This window comes from Gossypium hirsutum, chromosome D10 (genome assembly GCF_007990345.1).
Source record: "Gossypium hirsutum isolate 1008001.06 chromosome D10, Gossypium_hirsutum_v2.1, whole genome shotgun sequence".
In the NCBI taxonomy this organism is placed as follows: Eukaryota; Viridiplantae; Streptophyta; class Magnoliopsida; order Malvales; family Malvaceae; genus Gossypium; species Gossypium hirsutum.
Genome location: NC_053446.1, coordinates 25,069,397 through 25,090,550, shown reverse-complemented (window position 1 = coordinate 25,090,550; position 21,154 = coordinate 25,069,397). Strand labels below are relative to the sequence as shown.

Here is a 21,154-nt window from a genome sequence, read left to right as displayed (position 1 = left end):
AGTCGAGTAAATGAACTATCGACTAGAATACGTTGTGGATAAACCACTGGTCGAGTAGATAACTACCGACTAGGATACATTATGGATAAACAATTGGTCAAGCTGATAAATTGTCGACTACTTCTTTCGTTCAAAAAGTCCCACCCCATGCATTGCAATATGGTAAGATCAAAAATAGTTCAATACGATAGCATTTAATTTTGCTTTTAACAGAACGATATGGTAGTAATCAATATGCTTATAACAGTTCAATATAGTAGAAAATAATGTTTATCATAGATAATCTCAATAGCAAAAGTCAAGCTTATTAAGAGTTAGGTTTCAATGGTAACAGAAGGCATGTTGTACAATCAATCGCAAATACAGGAACAACAGGCATGTTCATTCATAATTCATGCAAATATGTATATATAACATTAATTCAGGCAATTAGATCATGGATTATAGTAGGATTTATGTTATCATAGATTTAATTGAATAAAATTAAATACTAATAATAGTTCGAGAATCAATCAGGGACTAATCTGAACAAATCATAAATTTTTAGGTCAGAGCTATAAATTCTTGGTTCTAGAGGACACGCGGTCGTGTGATTGGACCGTGTGGGAAGCCTTGGGACGTGTGGAAGGGGTACACAGCTGCGTGACAGGTCGTGTGGAGGGTCTCAGGCCGTGTGAGAAGCAAAAACCTAGGGTTTTAGGGGTGGAATAGTCGTGTGTGTGGTCATACTTCCGGGGTCTCGAACGATGATCCTCACGTCCAAATTTGATCTGGGATACCTACAACGGGTCTTTTAATATACAAATCGCAATAATTAATAGCAACTTTCAAGATTTATTTAAATTATCAAGATTTTAAGGAAAACTCGTTATTACCAATGACTTAATTAAATAAAATAAAATAAAATACTAATAACAATTCGAGAATCAATCAGGGACTAATCTGAACAAATCATAAAATTTTGGGTTAAAACTATAAATTATTGGTTTCAAGGGACACACAGCCGTGTGACCGGATCGTGTGGAAAGCCTTAGGCCTTGTGGAAGAGATACACGACTATGTGGCAAGCTGCGTGGTTTTTGAAAAATCAACCTATAAAGGAGACACAGCCGTGTGGCAGGTCGTGTGGAGGGTCTCAGGCCATGTGAGAAGTAAAAACCTAGGGTTTCAGGGGTGGAATGGTCGTTTGTGTGGTCGTATAATCCACACGGATAACCTACACATCTTTGTGGTACTCCAACTTTTCTGGGTTGGATTCTTCGTAATTAGGAACAAGAATGTTTACCGATCTTGGCACGCTAGAAACAAAATTGATAGCGTTACACTAAATCGACACGAAGAACAGAGGGGTTGATTTTAGATTCGAGATTCAAAAATAAAATTTTCAACAGAAGAACTGAATATTTTTATGAAAACGAAAAGAGAAAATACAAGAAAAAAATGTATTTAAAGAAGAGAAAAGAGAAATTCTAATTAGGGTTGAAAAAGAAGAAATCCACATGTAATTAGGAAAATAGATTAAGTAGTTAGGTTTTCACACTTTTGGGGCTAATTTGGAGAATAAACCATTCTACCGAAATTTAAAACAAATGGAAGGGAATTGACATGATTTAAACTTAGATGCAAACGGGAATTATGCTCAGGCCTTACCATTTAGGCTGCTGTCCATACTTGGTCATTTTCTACTACATTTAATATATATACTAGCTTGGTTTTGTTCCTTAATTGCTGGAAAAAAAAAGAGAGGAGGAAATGGAAAGTGTGGGGCTTGAACCTTGGCTTTCTATGGAGTTTACTAAGCTTTCTACCACCGAGAATAAGGTTTCTTTCTTAATGGTTTTATTAATTCTAACCCTATAGTTTTGGGGGTATTACATACTTTAATGTCACTTGACTAGATGGTGGTCCTACAACCCTTCGAGTCTAAATTTCCCAAGGAGATGAGATTCTTTTTCAAGTCAGGCACAAGCCTGACACTTGACAATGTCTTATTGATTTCGGCATGCATCCTAATCTAAATGATGCCAATATCGATTATCTTATAGGGTAAATTATTCCTCGCAAGCACAACTCTATTTTCAGCTAAACTATTGTGGAGAACAAGTCCTTGTTTAGACACATATAGAAGGAGCGCCTTGAATCCAGAATCCTCTTAGGCATAAGTTTAGATATTTTTATCGTAGACACCAACAACCAATCATCACAATTGTCTTCAGTCACACTAGCATCAACTACCTTAGCCTTCTGTTCCTCATTGCTCTTAGCAACCCTCCTGTTTTTATTTTTCAACTTATAACATTCTTTCTTTATGTGACCTAACTTCTTGCAGTAGTTACATGTCTTGTCACGATTCCTCGGCTTCGATTTTGACTTATATTTATTTTGACCTGAATCTTTAGACTGCTTCCTGCCTCTAGCAACCAAAACTGAGGCTTGACTACCAGACTTGCTCATTATCTAGTTTTTCCTTACTCAACAAGTTACCCTTCACATCCTCAAATGAGAGTTTATCTATATCATAAATTAGAGTTTCCCTGAAAGTTTTATACGAAGGGGGCAAAGAGCATAATAATAGCATAACTTGATGATCTTCATCATCTATGTTAACCTCGACATTCTTTAAATCATTAAAGAGAGTAACAAATTGACTTATGTAACCCCTAAGGTTCTCACATTCGTCCATACGGTACGTGTATAAGCATTATTTCAACACCAATTTTTGGTAGAGCCTTCTTATCAAACTCTTCCTATTTTGACTGGTCTAATTTTTTGGGCTTTTGCTCGATAACGACCTTTTTTAAACCCTTCTGAACTAGAATTATTGTCATTCAAACTTTCCATAATCTGAAATTTGTGATCCTATCTAACTTTTTGATATCGTATCTAATTGTTGCCATCTCTGAACGGGTTGAATGTCGAATCCAAACCAAGCTTTAGTACCAATTTGTTGGGGATCGACCTGTATAAACAACAAGCAAGAATGAAAAGAGAAAAGAAAATTGGGCACACAAATATTTTTGTGAAAAAACTCCTCCAATAAAGAGGATAAAAAACTACGGGTAACCAACGAAGAGTACAAAATGGAGAAAATAAACCTTAAGGAGGAAAATCCATAACCTGAATACAAAGCTCTCTTAAAAACTCTCCGTAAAACTCTTTATGAAATCTCACATAAGAGATATTCAATTAACTCTCTAAAATAGAGTTACAAAGACACTTTAAATATGCTAATATTGAAGTCCTAATATGACTAAAATATTCCTAAATTAATCAGAGTTCAATTGGGATAACATAGCAAAGTTTAACTGGGGAAAAAACCCAATTTATGTTGGAACACATTGCTATGTCATGCTGTCGTTTATCGGCTCGTTGTGAAGTTGTCTGTCCAGACGTCCCGACGCTCCTTGTAACGCCCCAAAAATTTACATATTTGTTTGTTAAATTTTGTCATAATTAAGTCTCTATATTTGTGGCATTGCGCTCTGGTTATGTGTTGGCAGTCGGGGGTTTGAGTCTCACTGTAAGCAAAGCGAATATATGTTTTTACTACTTTGCAGAATTAGTTAGTTTTGCTTTTGAAATATATATATATATATATTTATCCTTATTCCCTCTCTCGTTCCCCTTCTTTTGTTTTTTCTCTTTTTTTTTCCTTCTTTTATCTTTCGTTGTATAGATTCTTAAATTCTTCCTGTTAAATATTTACTGTTGTGGTCGAGAAAGTTTCGTTTTCTATTGTTCTTTGACTAAAAGTTAATTCTGTGCGTTCTAGTGTTAAATTTCTGCTAACATTCGTTTTTGTTCGCTTCTGGTCAAAAATTGGTTTTCTGATTAAATTACTCAAATTCTCTATCTAAATGTTCAATTAGTCTTCATTAGGAGAAGGTCTCAACGAAAACCATTCCCCAAATGCCTTAGGTTCATGAATTTTTGTATCATGCAAAGGTAATGGTTGTTTTTGAGTTGGGGGTTTGCGTCGAAGTTTCGACATTGTTGGTTGACTGTTATTTGTGTGATCTGTTTTATTTTTTCCGTTGATTGAACTTTTGATTGTCATTTTTAGGGCTTTGGATCATTTCCTATTATTTTTACATCGAAACACTAACAGGTGTGTAACAGAAACCCATTTTTCTGCAAGTTTTAAACGCTGAAAAATAGGGCTATTGACACCACATGGCCATGTGCCAGGCCATGTGGTAGGTCGTATGGGTCACACGGTCGTGCATCAGGCTGTGTAACTCACTGTTTGTGAATCAGAGTCACACGAGCTAGGGACACAAGTGTGTGTCTAGGCCATGTGAGAGATATTGTGTGTTTTGAGTCACACGAGCGTGTACTTAGCTATGTGCTAGATCATGTAACTCACTATTTTGAGCCACATGGCTATGTTCTAGGTCGTGTGTGGCAAGGGGTGAGCCACACGGGCGTGTGTTAGGTTGTGTGGACCACACGGACCAGTTTTCCAATAAGTGTGAATCCACACGGGCGTGTAGGCTAAAACCTGAGATTTTTCGTTAGGACCATAAACGTCGTTCCAATCAAACGTAAGCTTATCGTAGTGTCCATAGAATCTGATTTGGGCTATAAAACCCATTAACTGATAATTTGTTTTTGCATAAATTGTTATTATATATATCATCAATTTGTAGAATAGTAAGTAATTGTGCTCTGTACTAATTGAGTATAATCTGAACCTATAACACCGCATGCTTATGTTTGTATTTCTAAACCTACATATGCATTGGGGTTAGATTGAATAGAAAGAAAGTTGTGGGCAGTTTAATAATCTACCAAGTCTGGTAGCTAAGCTACACATATGCATCTAATTCGGACGACTTATCGTTTTCTAATTCGGCAGCTAGTCTGCGACATTTTGAACGTGACATATAGTCACCATTTGGTGTGTAGGGATGGATGGGTACTTGATACCCTTTGTGGTGTGTAGGGTTAGACGGAGATGGTGTGTAGCGGATAGGGGTAGGAAATCTGCTTGTAATCTGTATTTTTAACTGATATATTTTGTTCTGCTTCCGTTTCTGATTCTGGGAATTGTTGAACAATGAGAAATCGAATATATGTTATATAGTTTATATTAAATAAAAACTCTAAGTTACACATTGAGCCTATCAACTCATTTTGTCTGTTGTGGCTTGGCGTGGGGGGAGCTCAGTCATCCTTATTTAGTATTTTACTGTTTTATTTAAACTTATCCTATAGTGTTTTTTTATCTTGGATTTTAGATGTTCATTCTGGATTTCTACGTTGTTTCAACGACTTAAATGATTTGTGACTAAACTTTAAATAGTTAAAAGTGAGATTTTCTGAAAAGATTTGATGTAGCTTCTTAGGTTTGGTCTTAATGTCTAGGTCGAGTACGGAGCGTTACACTCCTCGTCATGATGTCAGGCCTATTTTGGCTCTTCTTCGGTTGCTCATCGATTATCTTTCTAAGTGTCTACAAAGAATCTAATAAATGCAAGGTGCTCCCAAAAAGCTGGAAATATATAATATAAATTAGATACCAATATCAATTTACACAAATTTCAACTATTAAAGTAACATAAGTGGAAACAGTTCAGCCGTATGTGAAAAAGCAACGGGGCAACAAAGTTCAATTGAAATGTAAAATCTGATTTAATCAAATAAATCTGGAGTAGGTCTAGAAAGAGGAATAAAAGACAAATCTCAACATGTGTAAATTTTATATTAGTTTTATCAAATGTGAAAAGACAAAAGTATATTGTAAGAATATAATTTATTTTAAATACGAAAGGTAGTTTAGCAACTTTCAAATTGAGTTGGTGTCCATTCGATTCGTTGCACTAACTCAATTAAGAGTTTAAATAATAGTATTAGATATGCAAATAATGTGGGTGAATCAATTTTTGTAATAAAATTGAAATGCGTAAAAGAAAATTAAAAAACGAAGCTATAGTTAAAGTGGTAAAGAAAAGATTTTATAGATGTTGGTAGTATGGGTTAAAATCTTAATATATGCAAATTTTATATTGAATTTATTGAAAATGTGAAAAAGTTAAAAGTACTATTGTAAGAATATAACTTATTTCAAATATGTAAGGCTTAATACATAACTTGGTACTTTGAGTTTGAAACTTTTTTCTAATGTGGTACATGTGTTATTTTTTGGTTCAATGTAGTATCTGTATTTGACAAAAAAATATACATTGTGGTACCTGAAGATACAACGTTTTCTTTTTAATGTTCAATTTAGATTTTAGAGTTGATTTAATGAAAATTCATAATTAGCTAATAATATTAGCAATTAACTTTCATCAAAATCAACTCCAAAACCTGAATTAAATCACATACATCGCACTGCATTAGATAAATTAAATAAAAAATTAAACAAATTCACAATTAACACTATATTTATTCTATTAACAAGATTATGAAAATTCAAATCTAATAATATTAGGAATCAACTTCTAAAAAGATAACATCGTTACCTTTAGATACCAAAATATATAATTTTTATCAAATACAAGTATTAGATTAGATTATAAAATATTACAAATACCACATTAAAGTCTAAATATTAAATTATGAATTAAACCAATATGTAAAAATAATTTAATAATTTTTAACTAAATTAATATCCCATTGATGTTAACAACTTACACTATGTTTGGTTGGGTGTATTGGCATAGCCAATACACTCCTAATTAGTGGGCCCCACTTATTACGCCTCTAATCCGTTGTTTGGTTCAATGTATTGTTATTACGGGGCTAAACCATTACTGACCTAATCGGTGAAATCCACCGATTTCTAATCCCTCCTTTAGCTCAGTTTAGGTGCTGCTTCAAGTTTTATACCCTGTTTACCCTCCCAATCGACACATCCCTTTTTCGCCTTCTATTCCTTCCTTCTAGCTTGGGGTTTCTGCCTATTTGCTCCCTCTGTCCCTCTGCCTATAATACTCTCCAGCAATATACACACCGACGCACAAGGAAAGCACTATTGGTAAGCCTTTATTTCTCCTACCCTGAACTTTTCTCCAGAAACAATCACTCTTATCATGTTTTTCGTTTCCTTCATGTAAAGCAGTTGCTATACTTTGCTGGGTCTTTTTTTTTTTTTAGTTTTCGTCAGTGATGGGATGTTCTAGTTCGAAGTTAGAGGATCAAAAGGCCCTCCAACGAATGTTTTTGAGGTGATTAGAGAGATACAGGTTCAGTTTGTTAAAGCTTTTGAGTCAGGGAGTGAAATTGTAAAGTTGCTTGCGGTGGGAACACTTCCCTATCACCGTAAACATGGTAATGATTTTCATCATTATTTTACTGGATTGTTGTGTTATTTTATCTATTTGCTCTAATAGTAATACTAGCTGCGGGGTTTGGTAACTTTTCTGCAACAGCTTCGAAGATGTTGCAAGTAGTTACTCATTCGTTATCATTAGTATCATCTCATCCATCTACTTCTAAGACTGATTCATCGGCTAAAAATACTGATCCGGCTTTTCTAGACTTCAATGAAGAATTGGCCAAGAAACAGAGAAACCTTTCCTCTACATTGCAGAAGTTGTATCTTTGGGAAAAGAAACTCTATTATTTTGCTTTTTCTGTATATTTTATTTGTTAATTTGAAGCCTTTATGTTTCTCTTCAGTTCCTGGAAGAGTTTGAGTGGCTGTGAGATTACGTCCACATAATGTAGAAGAGTTAGTAGCAGATGCTGATTTTGCTGATTGTGTAAAACTTCAACCAGAGGTATTATGTTGCTATCTGACAGTTGGATATGCAGGGAATACAATTCTCAGTGACCTTAATTTTGTTAGATGTCTTTATCTGCTTTCTTTTATCTGTTTGATCTTGAAGTACAAATGATTGAGGAAAAGCTAAGAGAAGGGCATATCGATTATATTTTGTCAGGGTTGGCATCTTGAGGGATGCATCAGCCTAAAAGTGAGTTTATTCAAATGAAAATGGAGAAAAGTAGCAAATTCTTGAATAATTATCACTTCATTTCAATTAGTCAAGAAGGATTTAGTTTCTAACCACCTAAGAAAAAGTGAAGTCGACATGCCAGTACTTGTGCACGTAGCTCACCTAACTAGCTTTTAGATTTATTGAAATTAACTCCCATCCAGTTTCTGTAAGTGTTTATTACTTGATTTTGGTAAAGTTCTCACCAATACTTCAACTTTTCTCTTTCAGCTTAAAAGGTTAAAGCTTCGCAAAAACAACTGGGACACAGACACCTATGAGTTTGATGAAGCGCTGACAAAGTTTGCATCGTAAAAACGTGTGTATGAAGTTGTTGCAAAGCCAGTTGTTGAGGTTTGAGTACAGGGCTTTTCTAATTGTACCAGAATTTGTTAGAATTTTACTTGTTATTAGTTATTCTTCCTTGGCAACAGCAGAGGCGGTGGCTGAAAATAGTTTCAACCTATCATTGTGTTTTGTGTCGGTCTTCTCCCAAGTTATCAATTGTTTTGTTCTGCTGTACATAACTGCTGTGTTTGGTCATAGCTTATAAAGGATTTGGTGCCTTTTTTGATGCATTATTCATTTTATTAACAAGGTCATTGTGTATTTGTGTTCATAGGGTGTTTTGGATGGTTACAATGGGACAATCATGGCTTATGGTCAGACTGGTACTGGCTAAACATATACTCTTGGTCGACTTGGGGAGGAAGATACAGCTAATCGTGGAACAATGGACCGTGCTATGGAGGACATTTTGGCAGAAGTTTCACCAGAAATTGATTCTGTTTTGGTCTCCTATTTGCAGGTTGCATATTAGATATTCTTTTCTAGGAGATACATATTACTGCAGATCTTGGTGTTTGATTTCTGATATTGTCATGAATTGTGCTAATTGGTCTAAGCTTACTTTTCTTTTAGAATTTTTTTTTATCATTTTCTCCAAAGTTACAAGAATTTTAAATTTTAATGTGCCTAATAGCTCTGTTCATTGAAAATTTTAAATTTTCTCCAAAGTTTCTGCATTCTTCCTGAATGGGCCATGTGCTATATTTTTGCATTCTACTTTGTATGCTTTAATTAATGCAGATGATTAGGCTTTGTAATTTAGATATCACGAGGTTTGATTAGATTAATGAATTACTGCTAGGAGAACAACTAGTGCTGGAAAAAGAGAAGCAGCACTCTGTTCTGAACTAGATCACATAAACCTAAGACATGATTGTTCATTTTCTCATTTTCCTTGTCCTTATTCTTGCTCTACATTTCTTGTCTTTCCAGTTTAATGTTGTCCTGCATTGTTGCTATTTTCTGCACTAATAATTGATGGTTATATGTTTGTGATTTTAGGTAGTGGTAAGACATTCACGATGCAACCATTACCTCTCAGAGCTGCACAAGACCTTGTTAGATTCTTGCATCAGCCAATTTACCGCAACCAGAGATTTAAATTGTGGCTTAGCTATTTTGAGATATATGGTGGCTTAGCTATTTTGCTTGCTTACTTTCTGAGGCTGTCAAAGAACAAGTACTTGGCTGGTGATTTCTTCAGCCTTGCTGACCTGAGCCACCTACCATTTACGCAGTACTTGGTGGGTCAAATGGGAAAGGAATACATGACAACCAACAGTAAGCATGTGAGTGCTTGGTGGGATGACATTAGCAGCAGACCGTCCTGGCAGAAGGTTCTCCAGCTCTATGCTCCTCCTTTCTAAGAATTGAAAATGATGCAATCTGGGGATGGGGTCTTTTTAATGATGTCTGCTTTGTTGTTTAGCAGTTTGGTTTGGTTTGGGGTCTGGTCTTTGACTGTTTTAAGAGGCCAACTAGTTATCCTATGTTAGGTATAGTTACAATAAAATGTTGGTAGGGGTAGGGGGTTACAGTTATCGTTTTGTTTGCCTATGTTTGATATTATGAATAAAGATGAAGAAATCATGTAGATATCAAAGAGAATCAAGTGCTCAATTGAATGTGCTTCAAAGGCAATTTTTTTTTATTTTCTATGGTTTTATTACTTATTGATTTTCTTTTTGTTGGTTTAAATCTTCGAAATAATTGTCCAAAAGGTTTTGGTAGTGTTGGCATTGGCATTAATAAAAGTTTGAGCTTACTATGAGTATAATTTGAACCCAAATGTGGTAGTGTTGGCATTGGCATTAATAAAAATTTGAGCTTACTATGAATCTAATTTGAACTCAAATCACATTTGCAGTCACCCAAATCATATTTGAGGTGATAAATACTTTATCCATCAAGTTAATATAGGGTTCAAGTTAATTATGGTGTTTATTTATTGTTAATAATTTATACAAACTTATGATTATAAGTAGTGTAAAAAAGGTAAATTATTTACTATGATATCAAACAAGTGAAGTGGCTTAATATAAGTTAATAATGTTTATGCAGAATATAATTCTCAAATTATATTATGATTTTAGTAAATTATATAAGAATATTTATTATTAAGAATTTTATGAAATTATATATCATTATTAAATTATATTTAATATTAATTATTTTAAATTATATAAATTCATATAAGAAAATTTATTATCAAGAATTTTATGAAATTATATATTATTATTAAATTATATTTAATTAAAATATATTTTAATTAAAATATATTTAATAATAATTATGTTAAAATATGATTAAATTATTTATTATTGATATTAATAATCTTATTAAAATTTAATAACAATAACATTAATCATTTATCTAAACAAATTTCTGCTAAGGGTATTCTTGTCATTTTAGTTTTTTCCCTTATGCTATTACACCTCCATTCTATTCAACCAAACACAAGATTACTATTACGCCTCTATTCCATTACATTCAACCAAACAATTTATTTGCTATTACACCTCTATTCCATTATGCCTCTAATCTAATACAGCGAACCAAATGTGCTCTTAAAATATAAATAATAAAACAGATTTGTGGTCATAAATTCAATGTAAGTTTTACTTAAGAATACCGTACACCTAAAAGAAAAAGAATGAAAAAAATAGCAGTAGGTAAGCAAGTAGGTCATAAATATTGACTTTGAAAAAGGTTAGGTAAAGATATGTCAACAACACGCGTCAACTTTTTCAACTCTCTCCACCCGTTTTAATTTCTTTTTATTTTCTTATAATAATTATATTAGGTTTATAATCTTGTGCATCCAATAGGGGTAAGATGGTGGTAGAGCCATTCTAAACTTGTAATTTCATGTTTATTTTCTTTTTAATTCTAACCCGGAAACTTATAATTCAATTCTTTTACCACCATTCGACTCTTATAAACTCTCATTTCTGCCATCTAGAATAGTTCAATAGTGATGTCACGACAACTATTTTGTTAAAAGTATATTAAAGTTTTTACATGTGAAAATTACGATTTTAAAACTTAAATTTACATTTTAAAACACATACAAAAATAAAATAATTTTTTATTTAAAAATAACATATGCAACATGAACAAAATAAAATATGTAATATGTGTAGGTGAAAACTTTTGTTTAATAATATTAATATGTACAAAAAATTTAAAATGACGTATTGGTTGTGTAATAATATTAATAATTGAGATTTTATATATGTTAATGGCATTGTTTCAAATCTCAACATTTATAATTTAAAATGAAAATAGACAAAAGGATTCTTGTAAGAATATAAGTTATTTCTCTAATCGACTCAATGTATAATTGACACTAATTCAGTGAGGTGAAACAATTGTTGTAGTAGTAAAGTTGAGATTTTATATATGCTAATGTTCACCATTTATAAAATAAATAAAAAATTGGTTTTATTTGAATTGTAAAAACACAAAAATTATTTCAAACATGGATCTTAACAAAGCGATACAGGGAACAAATAAAAACTTGTAGTGACGAGGTCAAATCAAGCTTTGCTAAAAAAAATTGTTTAGATAATTGATAAATGATATACAAATCATGACTTTTTTTTAATATATTGGTTTTATAATTATTTCAAATTCCTCCTATATTGGTTTTTAATATATAAAAGAAGTTAAATTTATTTAAAAAAATCCTTTCATTACTTAGTTAATTTTTTGAGACACGGAATTAAAAAAATCTTAGGATTTATTACTAAAATTAATCAAAATTTACAAGAAAAATAAATGAAATTTAGTTTAATTCTTAAATTTTCATCATACAATACATAATATTTGCTTTCTATTATTCTTATCGCATAGATTCCCTAATAATATTCTTTACCAACATGATTTGAATTCAATGTTGAAGATTGTAAATTATGTATAATGGATTGTTTCATTGTATATCAAATAAATTATAAATAACGGAATAAATAGAGGTACATTCATATTATTATTCATTGAAATAAATATGCATGAATTCAGATCATGTCTAATTTAAAATCATATATAGATAAACATGCAAATTAAAATTAATTAATAGTAAAATATATCAATTAACTAAGATAATGCTCACTATTCAAAAGATAATAAAATATTTTTATTTAAATTTAATTATAAAATATATGAATTTTAATATAAAAATTTTATATATATTTTTTAATTATTGAACAGTAAATCAGGTTGAGTCGAGTCGTCCTGAGGATGAAAATGTCGAACCTAAGCCAATTAAAAGCGAACCTGGTAAGCTACCTTGTAACAACCCTCACCCGACTCGATCACCAGGTCCGAGTTATAGGATGCTACATTCATTGTCAGAGCAGTTACAGTCAAATTATAGTAAAATGTTCATACACACATGTAATTCAATGCCAAACACATTCATTTATGGATAAACAATCAAGATCGAATCTTAATCGAGCTTACGAAAGCTCTTATACACCTGAGCACGAAATAAAACCAAATTAAAAAGTTTCAAAATATCATCTCGACGTCATGTCAACGTGGTTCCTCGTCGTACCGTGGCCAGAAGATCAAAGCTCGTCGTAATGACCATTGTTTGACGTTGCGACATGACATACTGTTTCTGCAGTTTCCTACCATTTTTCCAAATGAAACACTTACCTCCAATTTCAAATTAACTTATATACATATTCCTAACAAAACATGCCAATTCATTTTAGTTTCAAACACTTATGTACACATTTAAACATCTATGACTTATAAGCATCAAGCATTACCAACAATCATCCAGATTAAGCCACCTTATACTATCACATATCAAAGTATCAATTTCAAAAGCCTAACCATCGCATTCATCTACTAAACAAGTTACAAATTCTATCTCATTCAATGCCATTCCATTTGCCTCATACTTTGTCGTAGATCAACACATTATTAAACATAAAATGCACACATGTTCATCTCTATATATGATTCAAACCACCAAATCAACCATTTATCCTTATAAAACTCAAACATGACAACTAAACTTACCATATTCAACTATTCACTAATTCATAACTCAAAGCATACCATTCGAACATTCCAATTCACTGCATACTTCACTTAACCATTTTATACCATTCATATCTTAAGCATATTAATCAAAATATATTATTTCAACTAGGTTTCACCATGAGCAACATGACATATCAAACTTTTCAATTTACCATAACTTATATACATTAGGATAGCATATCAAAATCCTTATATATATCACGACAACTTCAAGACACCTTATATATACATGCCACAACCTAAGACTTAAAATGACCAAATAGCTACTAATTCGGTGACAGAATAGTGTGAGCTTCAAGTCGGTCCAACTTGACGTGTTCCGTAAGGTGACGATCTATAAAGAAAAGGGAAAACTAACGGGGTAAGCATATAGAATACTTAGTAATTTCATAGGCTCGAATACACAAGCAACTACACCACACCAGTTGCTTGTCCGAGCTAAGTATATTCGTATCAGGTTACCAGTCCAGACTAAACCTTTATAACGATACATCTGATTGCTTGTCCAGGCTGAATATATATACATGTTAGGTTACCTATTTGGGTTAAACCTTTAAAACGACATCAAGTTACCAGTCTAGGCTAAACATGTGTCATATGTATCTTCGAGTCTGCAACAAATCTTGGATCTTGGTAACATCTATAACCAATCCTGTACAAGCACACACAAAACCCTATTTGTGTTTTAATATTATCCTAATCTCTACTAAGTTCAAACGAGCATTTATTACACAAATTAACATTTCTTTACAATTTAGTCCAAATATCACCTTTCATACCAATTTACCAACAATTAATTCACAATCAATTATGTAATACCCTGAAAATTTTTATAGTAAGGAAAGTAAGATAATATCTCTACTATAGTAAAATAAGGAAATAAAGTGATAAAAAGGGTAATTTTGAGTTATGCCAACATTGGGAAGTATATTATGACATATTAATTCAAGAAAAGATTAAATCACAAAAGTGAGAAAAATTTTGTTGCCTAAGAGTAAATACTCAAAATTTAAGGGGTTAAAGTGTAAATACGAAAAAGTTAAAGGACCAAAGGTGTAAATATTTTAAGGGTGGAATGATCTATAAACTAAGGAAAATGGATGAATTAGTACCTAATTGAAAAAGGTGAAGAATTTTGAGGGACAAAATCGTAATTTTACCAAATTAAGTGATGACTCAATGATAGAATTTTAAAAGATTATAAAAGGCAAAATGGTCAATTAGAGAGAGAGAGAACTCTAGAAGGTAATGATGATGTTGGTGATATTTTTATTAATTAATTAGATAAATGTTATTTAATTAATATTTTATTAAAATTTTTAGTATTATTTTATTATTAAATGATTAATATAAAAGGGAGGAAAGATGAAGAAAATTCATCATCTTCTCCCATGCATTCCAACGTATGAAGAGAAAAGAAAGAAAGCAACTTTTTTTTCTTTACAATTTGGTCCTTTCACCAAATACTCACCATTTTCACTTAGAAATCAAAAGAATTTCCATATCCATCAAGAGAGAAAGATAACAAGGAGACTATGGGGAGCTAGAATATCAAGTTAGGTTCAAGAAAGAGAAGTTGAAGGAGAGAGAAAATTAAGTTAAAGGTTGCAACTAATAGGACAAGGTAAGATGATAATTATATAATTGCATGATCCTTAACTATTTTAGTATATTATTCAATTAAGTCCATGATACTATGAATTATGTCAAAATCCATGAATTATCTGGTCGTATTAATATGATGATTATATAATTGCATGAATTGTGAACAATATGTATGAATCTTGTTTCGGTGTTTGCGATTGTACGTATAGTATGCTTTATGACACCATTAAACCGAACACTTAATAAACACGACTTTTGCTATTGAGTTGAACTGTTATAAGCATATTAATTGCTACTGTATTGAACTGTTATAAGCATATTGATTGCTACTATATTGTTTTGTTAAAAGCATAATTAAATACTACCGCATTAATCTTTTTGAGCTTGCCTTATTGCATTGCATGGGTGGCTATATGTACGGAGGAAGTATTAACAACTTTTATCTACACCGTTTAGTGGTTTATCCATACTGTATTAGCAATTTTTATCTACACCGATTAGTGGTTTACCTACACCGTATTAGAAGCTTTAATTTGCAAATGTATTGTGCATCCACAACCTATTGGCAGCTTGTCTACAAAAACTTTTTATCAAAAAACCCCGGTGGTTTATCCACCCTTTTTATTATTAGTGGTTTATCTATACCGTACTAGTGTCACGGGCCGCAGTTCAAAGCCCATGACTAGCGCACCAAATGCATCTAATAGAGGTCTGTTGCTCAGATAGGGATCATTTGGCCCACAAGAACTGGCCCGATTCAAAGAGATATTGGACAAGCCTGTCAGATTGAAGCCTGGTTGGCCCGATAATGAAGAGATGGCAACTTAGGCTAATATGGTAACTAATCTTAGAAGATAGAGGGAATCATATCTTGTAAAGATTAGATTAAATTTGATAAGGCTTATCTTGTAAATCCCTAAAATTAAGGGATATGGTTAAATCTCATCCGTCGATGTAATTGTATCTTGACCGTCGGTTTTGGGGGAGCTCAACTATAAATAGAGAGCCTTCCCCTCATTTGTACTCACTTCTGAATTGTTTCATTATTCTTTGTGAATAAGAATTGAGAGCATTTACTCAAACACTTTGCGAGCGCTCTTTCTGTTGTTCTTTTGTAGCTTCTTTTGGCACAATCACTTCCGCTATACAAATTGGTGCCTTGGAGGAATTCTAAGAAATCCTCACTTTTGAGGCGTAAAGGCTGATTTGGGCGAGTTTGAAGCAAACGGATTGCCTAAGGCCGCACGGTTTGCTAGACGAAAGGTCTAGCCCCGTGACAAGTGGTATCAGAGCAGGTTTAGAACCAAGTGATATTCGAGTTGGTTTGAAGGCACCGTTGGGATGTCAAGAGAAGAGTTTGAACAAAGGTGGGCGAGGAAGTCTTTGAGGGAGACATTATCGGTAGTAGAGGAACGTGTGGGAAAACTCGAGGGATCCATGGAGGATGTAAAGGAGGCACTCGATAGGGTCGAGGATCGCATAGCAAACTGGAAGGAGCAGTCCAGAGACTATGTAAAGATGTCTCTTGGTTCCACCGTGGATAAGGTAAACGAGTTGTTTAATTCACACAGGGATAAGCTGTCGGACAGGAATGATACTCTCGAGGCCATGATGATGGCTTTGAAAGAGGAAACAATGGCCACGACGAGGGCTTTGAGCATAAGAATAGAGGAGCTCGAGGGAGAGCTGACATTGTGTCGAACAGTTGTGGGGAAAGGAGTGGCAAATGCAGCACTCAATAACGAGGATGTCCCAAAGCCGAAAGAGTTTGTGGAGACAAAGCCTGCATGTGATGTGGACAATTTCTTGTGGAGGATGGAAAACTACTTCCGTGCCAAAGGCATCATGGAGGATGCGGTTAAGGTAAACACTGCTTCAATGTTTCTTATTGACATTGCGCTTTTATGGTGGAGAGGTAGGACCACAGATAAAAGGCAAGGTGAGATTGGAACATGACAAGAGTTCCAATGCAAATTGAAGGGATAGTTTTACCCAGAGTTTACCGAGGAAGAAGCTCGGGCAAAGTTGCAAGGGATAATACAACGGGGCACAGTGGGGGAGTATGTTCGAGAGTTCAAGGAACTCATACTCCAAGTTTCAGATGTGACCGATGAAGAAGCATTGCTTGCTTTTCAAAAGGGATTGAAACCGTGGGTCAGACAGGAGGTGGAACAAAGAGGTGTCCAAAAGCTGTCGGAAGCCATGACGTTAGTTGAGTCCGTGGTGAAGCTTGGTCTAGGGAAAGACAAGCTTGGGTCTTCCAAGTCCGATGAAAATGGCGTATGTGAAATGGATCACAAGGAAGATAGTGTTAATGGCAATGGCAACGGCGACAATGGTGGTAATGGGAAACCACGAGTTGGGAAGAAAAAACCCAAGAGGAAAAGGGACAAGCTAAAATGCTTTCTCTGCGACGGTCCACACATGTTGAAGAAATGTCCGAGGAAATCCGCGCTTAAGGAGAAGCCGGTAAGTAAGGTATTGGTACTTGGTTCGAACGCAAAGGGTGTTGAAGCCAAGGAGGCCAAAAGCGAGAAGAAGCCAGTGGAGTGCTTCTTGTGTCATGGTCCGCATAGGTTGTGAAAGTGTCCGAGGAAGTCTGTCATCGAGGGGAACGATGGAGCAGACAATGAGCCCAGGAAGCTTGGTTCGAGCAAGGGAAAAGCCGAAGCCAAGAGGGCAAAGAGGAGCAAAAAAAAGCGAGTAAAGTGCTTCTTGTGTCGTGGTCCGCATGAGTTGCGAAACTGTCCAAAGCAAGCTGGAGTCAAAAGAAAGGCAACGTCTGAGCTTGGTGAGTCGTCGGAGGGGCTTCCACCCAAGGAAGAGGTGAGTTTGTCATCGAACTTAGTGGAAAAAATTACGATGAAAACAGTGAAGCTGGGACCAATGAGGCTCAAGTTGAGTGAAGTGTCAGAGTTGGCCGAGTTATCGACAAGGCTTCCACCTATGGGAGAGGTGGGTGGTGCATCAGACTTCAAGGAAAAGGAAGTGATGCATGAGGGACAGTTGACCAGAGTAAATGCGAAGGTACATTCCGAACACTGTGATAGTGTTTTGCATTCTAACTTGTTGACTTGGCGAGAACGTAGGGGCCCTTTCGAAGTTCTTGAGCAAAGAGGCCGAGAGACTGTGGGCGAAGCGAAGCCAAGTGTGGCGAATCAAGAGGATTCTGTTCGAGCAAAGTTAGAATGTGGGTAAGAGAGCGACATAGCTTCTTGTCATCGAAATGTACAAACGAGTAGGACGGTTCGAGTGAAGAAGCGACTAAGCCGAAGCAAAAGTCCCGAAGGAAGGGAAAGGCTAAGGCGTCGAGACGAGACCAAGGCGAATCAAGTTAGTGCAATTCGGAAGTCGCAACGAGGACGTTGCGATAATGGGTGGGGGAGAATGTCACGGGCCGCAGTTCAAAGCCCGTGACCAGCGCACCAAATACATCCAATGGAGGTCTGTTGCTCAGATGGGGATCATTTGGCCTACAAGAACTGACCCGATTCAAAAAGATATTGGACAAGCCTGTCAGATTGAAGCCTGGTTGGCCCGATAATGAAGAGATGGCAACTTAGGCTAATATGGTAACTTATCTTAGAAGATAGAGGGAATCATATCTTGTAAAGATTAGATTAGATTTGATAAGGCTTATCTTGTAAATCCCTAAAATTAAGGGATATGGTTAAATCTCATCCGTTGATGTAATTGTATCTTGACTGTCGGTTTTGGGGGAGCTCAACTATAAATAGAGAGCCTCCCCCTCATTTGTACTCACTCCTGAATTGTTTCATTATTCTTTGTGAATAAAAATTGAGAGCATTTACTCAAACACTTTGTGAGCGCTCTTTCTGTTGTTTTTTTGTAGCTTCTTTTGGCACAATCGCTTCCGCTATACAAATTGGTGCCTTGGAAGAATTCTAAGGAATCCTTACTTTTGAGGCGTAAAGGCTGACTTGGGCGAGTTTGAAGCAAACGGATCGCCTAAGGCCGCACGATTTGCCAGACGAAAGGTCTAGCCCCGTGACACTAGTACGTAGTTCATCTGCAACATTAGTGGTTCATCTACACCGTGGTGTAAAAGTAGATGAGTTTTGAGGAACTCCTACTGTGGTGTGTAGCGGAGTTAGGTAGGACCTATTCTGATTAATTGAAATTGCATTGCATTCATAAGACATATACATGGCTTTGAACATTGAGATATTATGTTGACGAATTGATCTGATTTATCGATATTTTGTATTGTTAATTAGTTGTGATTTATTCTATGAATGGATATTATGTATGTTTTTGTCTACTATTTGCACTGGTTTTCTTGTGATTGAACTCAAATCGAGCTTCATAGCTTACTCCCCTTTTATATCCATCTTTACAGATAACCCACAAGGTTAGGATGCAAACACGACATACGGTTTTATTTTTTTGAAAGTTTTATTAGGCTTATTTTTATAATTTATGTTATTTCAGAATTGTATTGTCTTATTTATTTTGTAGTAGGAGACTCATATATAGGGTTTATTTAGCATGCATAACATTTAGCTTAATTTTAAAATATGATTTTTATTTAATTAAGGCATGAAAGATAGTTATATTAAAACCAAGTAAAAATAAATTTCTGCTGCTAGTTTTAAATTAAAAATTGTAAGTAATAAATAAATGAAAAAATTAACTAAGTTTTTCTAAAAGAAGTCACTGTTACTCAGGAAAATTAAACTAAAACGATTTTTTATAACTTGCCGGTTTTTTTTAAATGGACTAAATTTTCTCCTAAAATAAATGTTTAAAATTAACTGTTTTATAAATCTTGAGCGCTACTAAGCCATTTAAGTGGCCAATGTAATCTCTCGAATCTTAGTCTAGGCCAGAATGAAAATGTTACATATTAAAATCATATTTAATTTTTTTATAATAGTAACTATTAACAGAATTACACCCTTTGCTATCAAAATTAAAAGTAAAATTACAAATTTTTTCCCAAATTTAAAATTAATTTTTTTAAAAAATATTTCAATTAAAATGTATGTAAAAATTTACAAAGTTTTTAAAATATAATAGAAATAAATATATTTCCTATTAAATTAAATTTGTTTAACATAAACATTCAAATAAATTTAAATACGGTTAAAATTTTTACAATTTTTTTATTTCTTTAAAATTTTAGTTATCAATTATTATTTTTCATTTCAAAATCATGTATAAATCTATTTTATATAAAAAATATGAATTTATTAAATATATTTGAGATATTAAATACAATAAATTGTTAATCGGGTTTGTAAATATGGAAATATAGAAATCATATATATATGTATATATATATTTCAAGGTTCACTTCAAAAAAAAAGTAAGAAACATTTGTGTTCATATTTAAAAAAAAATGATACGTGCTAAAATGAATTATACATTTTCTTTAATCTATTTAAATTATATTTAGATTTAATGATAACTGTTGCAATAAATATGAAAACAATATTTCACAAAAGATAAAAATTAAATTTTATAAAACATATCTTTAAAAATACTTTGTTAAACACATGTTAAGTTACTTATATAAATTACTAACATAAATTTCATTATTGTTTATAATTTATATTATTTTATTTTATTTTTTAGACGAGTCACATATTTATATTTCACTAATATATTCTTATTTAATATTTTAGTTTTAAGAAATCTAGTTTTATATATAGTACAAGGGCGAATGTTGATCGAGATAGTTTAAAATGACGACATTTGATACTCTAAATTAATTCCGTGTATATTATTAAAATTATTTTTTGATTAAATACACTTTTACTAATTTAATTTTAATTAAAATTAAAATCACGTTTAATATTTATTTAAAAAATGTGTAAAACAATTTCTTTTTTACAATTTAAAATAGTTCCTCTTAATATGGTTTAAAATAATTCTTCTTAATATGGTTTATAAAACTATTTTTTTAATGAAATTCAAAACGGTACAAATTATTCTATTAAAAAAATTATATTAATTAAAATAATTTTAAAATAGTTTTTTAATTTTCTAATTTAGTTGAGTTACAAATTTTCTCCGAATCTTATTTCTATATTTTATAAAATTATTAATAATTAGTTTTATTTATCAAACAATTATTTTAGTTGTTTAATTGAAGAAAAAAAATTCAAATAAAATTTAATTTTCGTTACCATATCAATCTTACTGTAATTATATTTAAATACAAATATATTAAATAATTA

General features: G+C 33.1%; 1 long non-coding RNA gene across 2 annotated transcripts; it reads left to right on the top strand.

The window, feature by feature from the left end:
• The first annotated feature begins 6,839 nt into the window (after nucleotides 1-6,839).
• LOC107914969 (uncharacterized) lies at nucleotides 6,840-9,942 on the top strand. Of its 2 annotated transcripts, none has more exons than XR_005919285.1 (5): nucleotides 6,840-6,982; nucleotides 7,112-7,275; nucleotides 7,627-7,727; nucleotides 8,175-8,262; nucleotides 8,566-9,942. It is a non-coding gene; the product is annotated as an uncharacterized lncRNA (long non-coding RNA). The 2 variants fall into 2 exon arrangements; XR_001689121.2 differs by having other exon boundaries at nucleotides 8,175-8,297.
• Nucleotides 9,943-21,154: the final 11,212 nt, after the last annotated feature.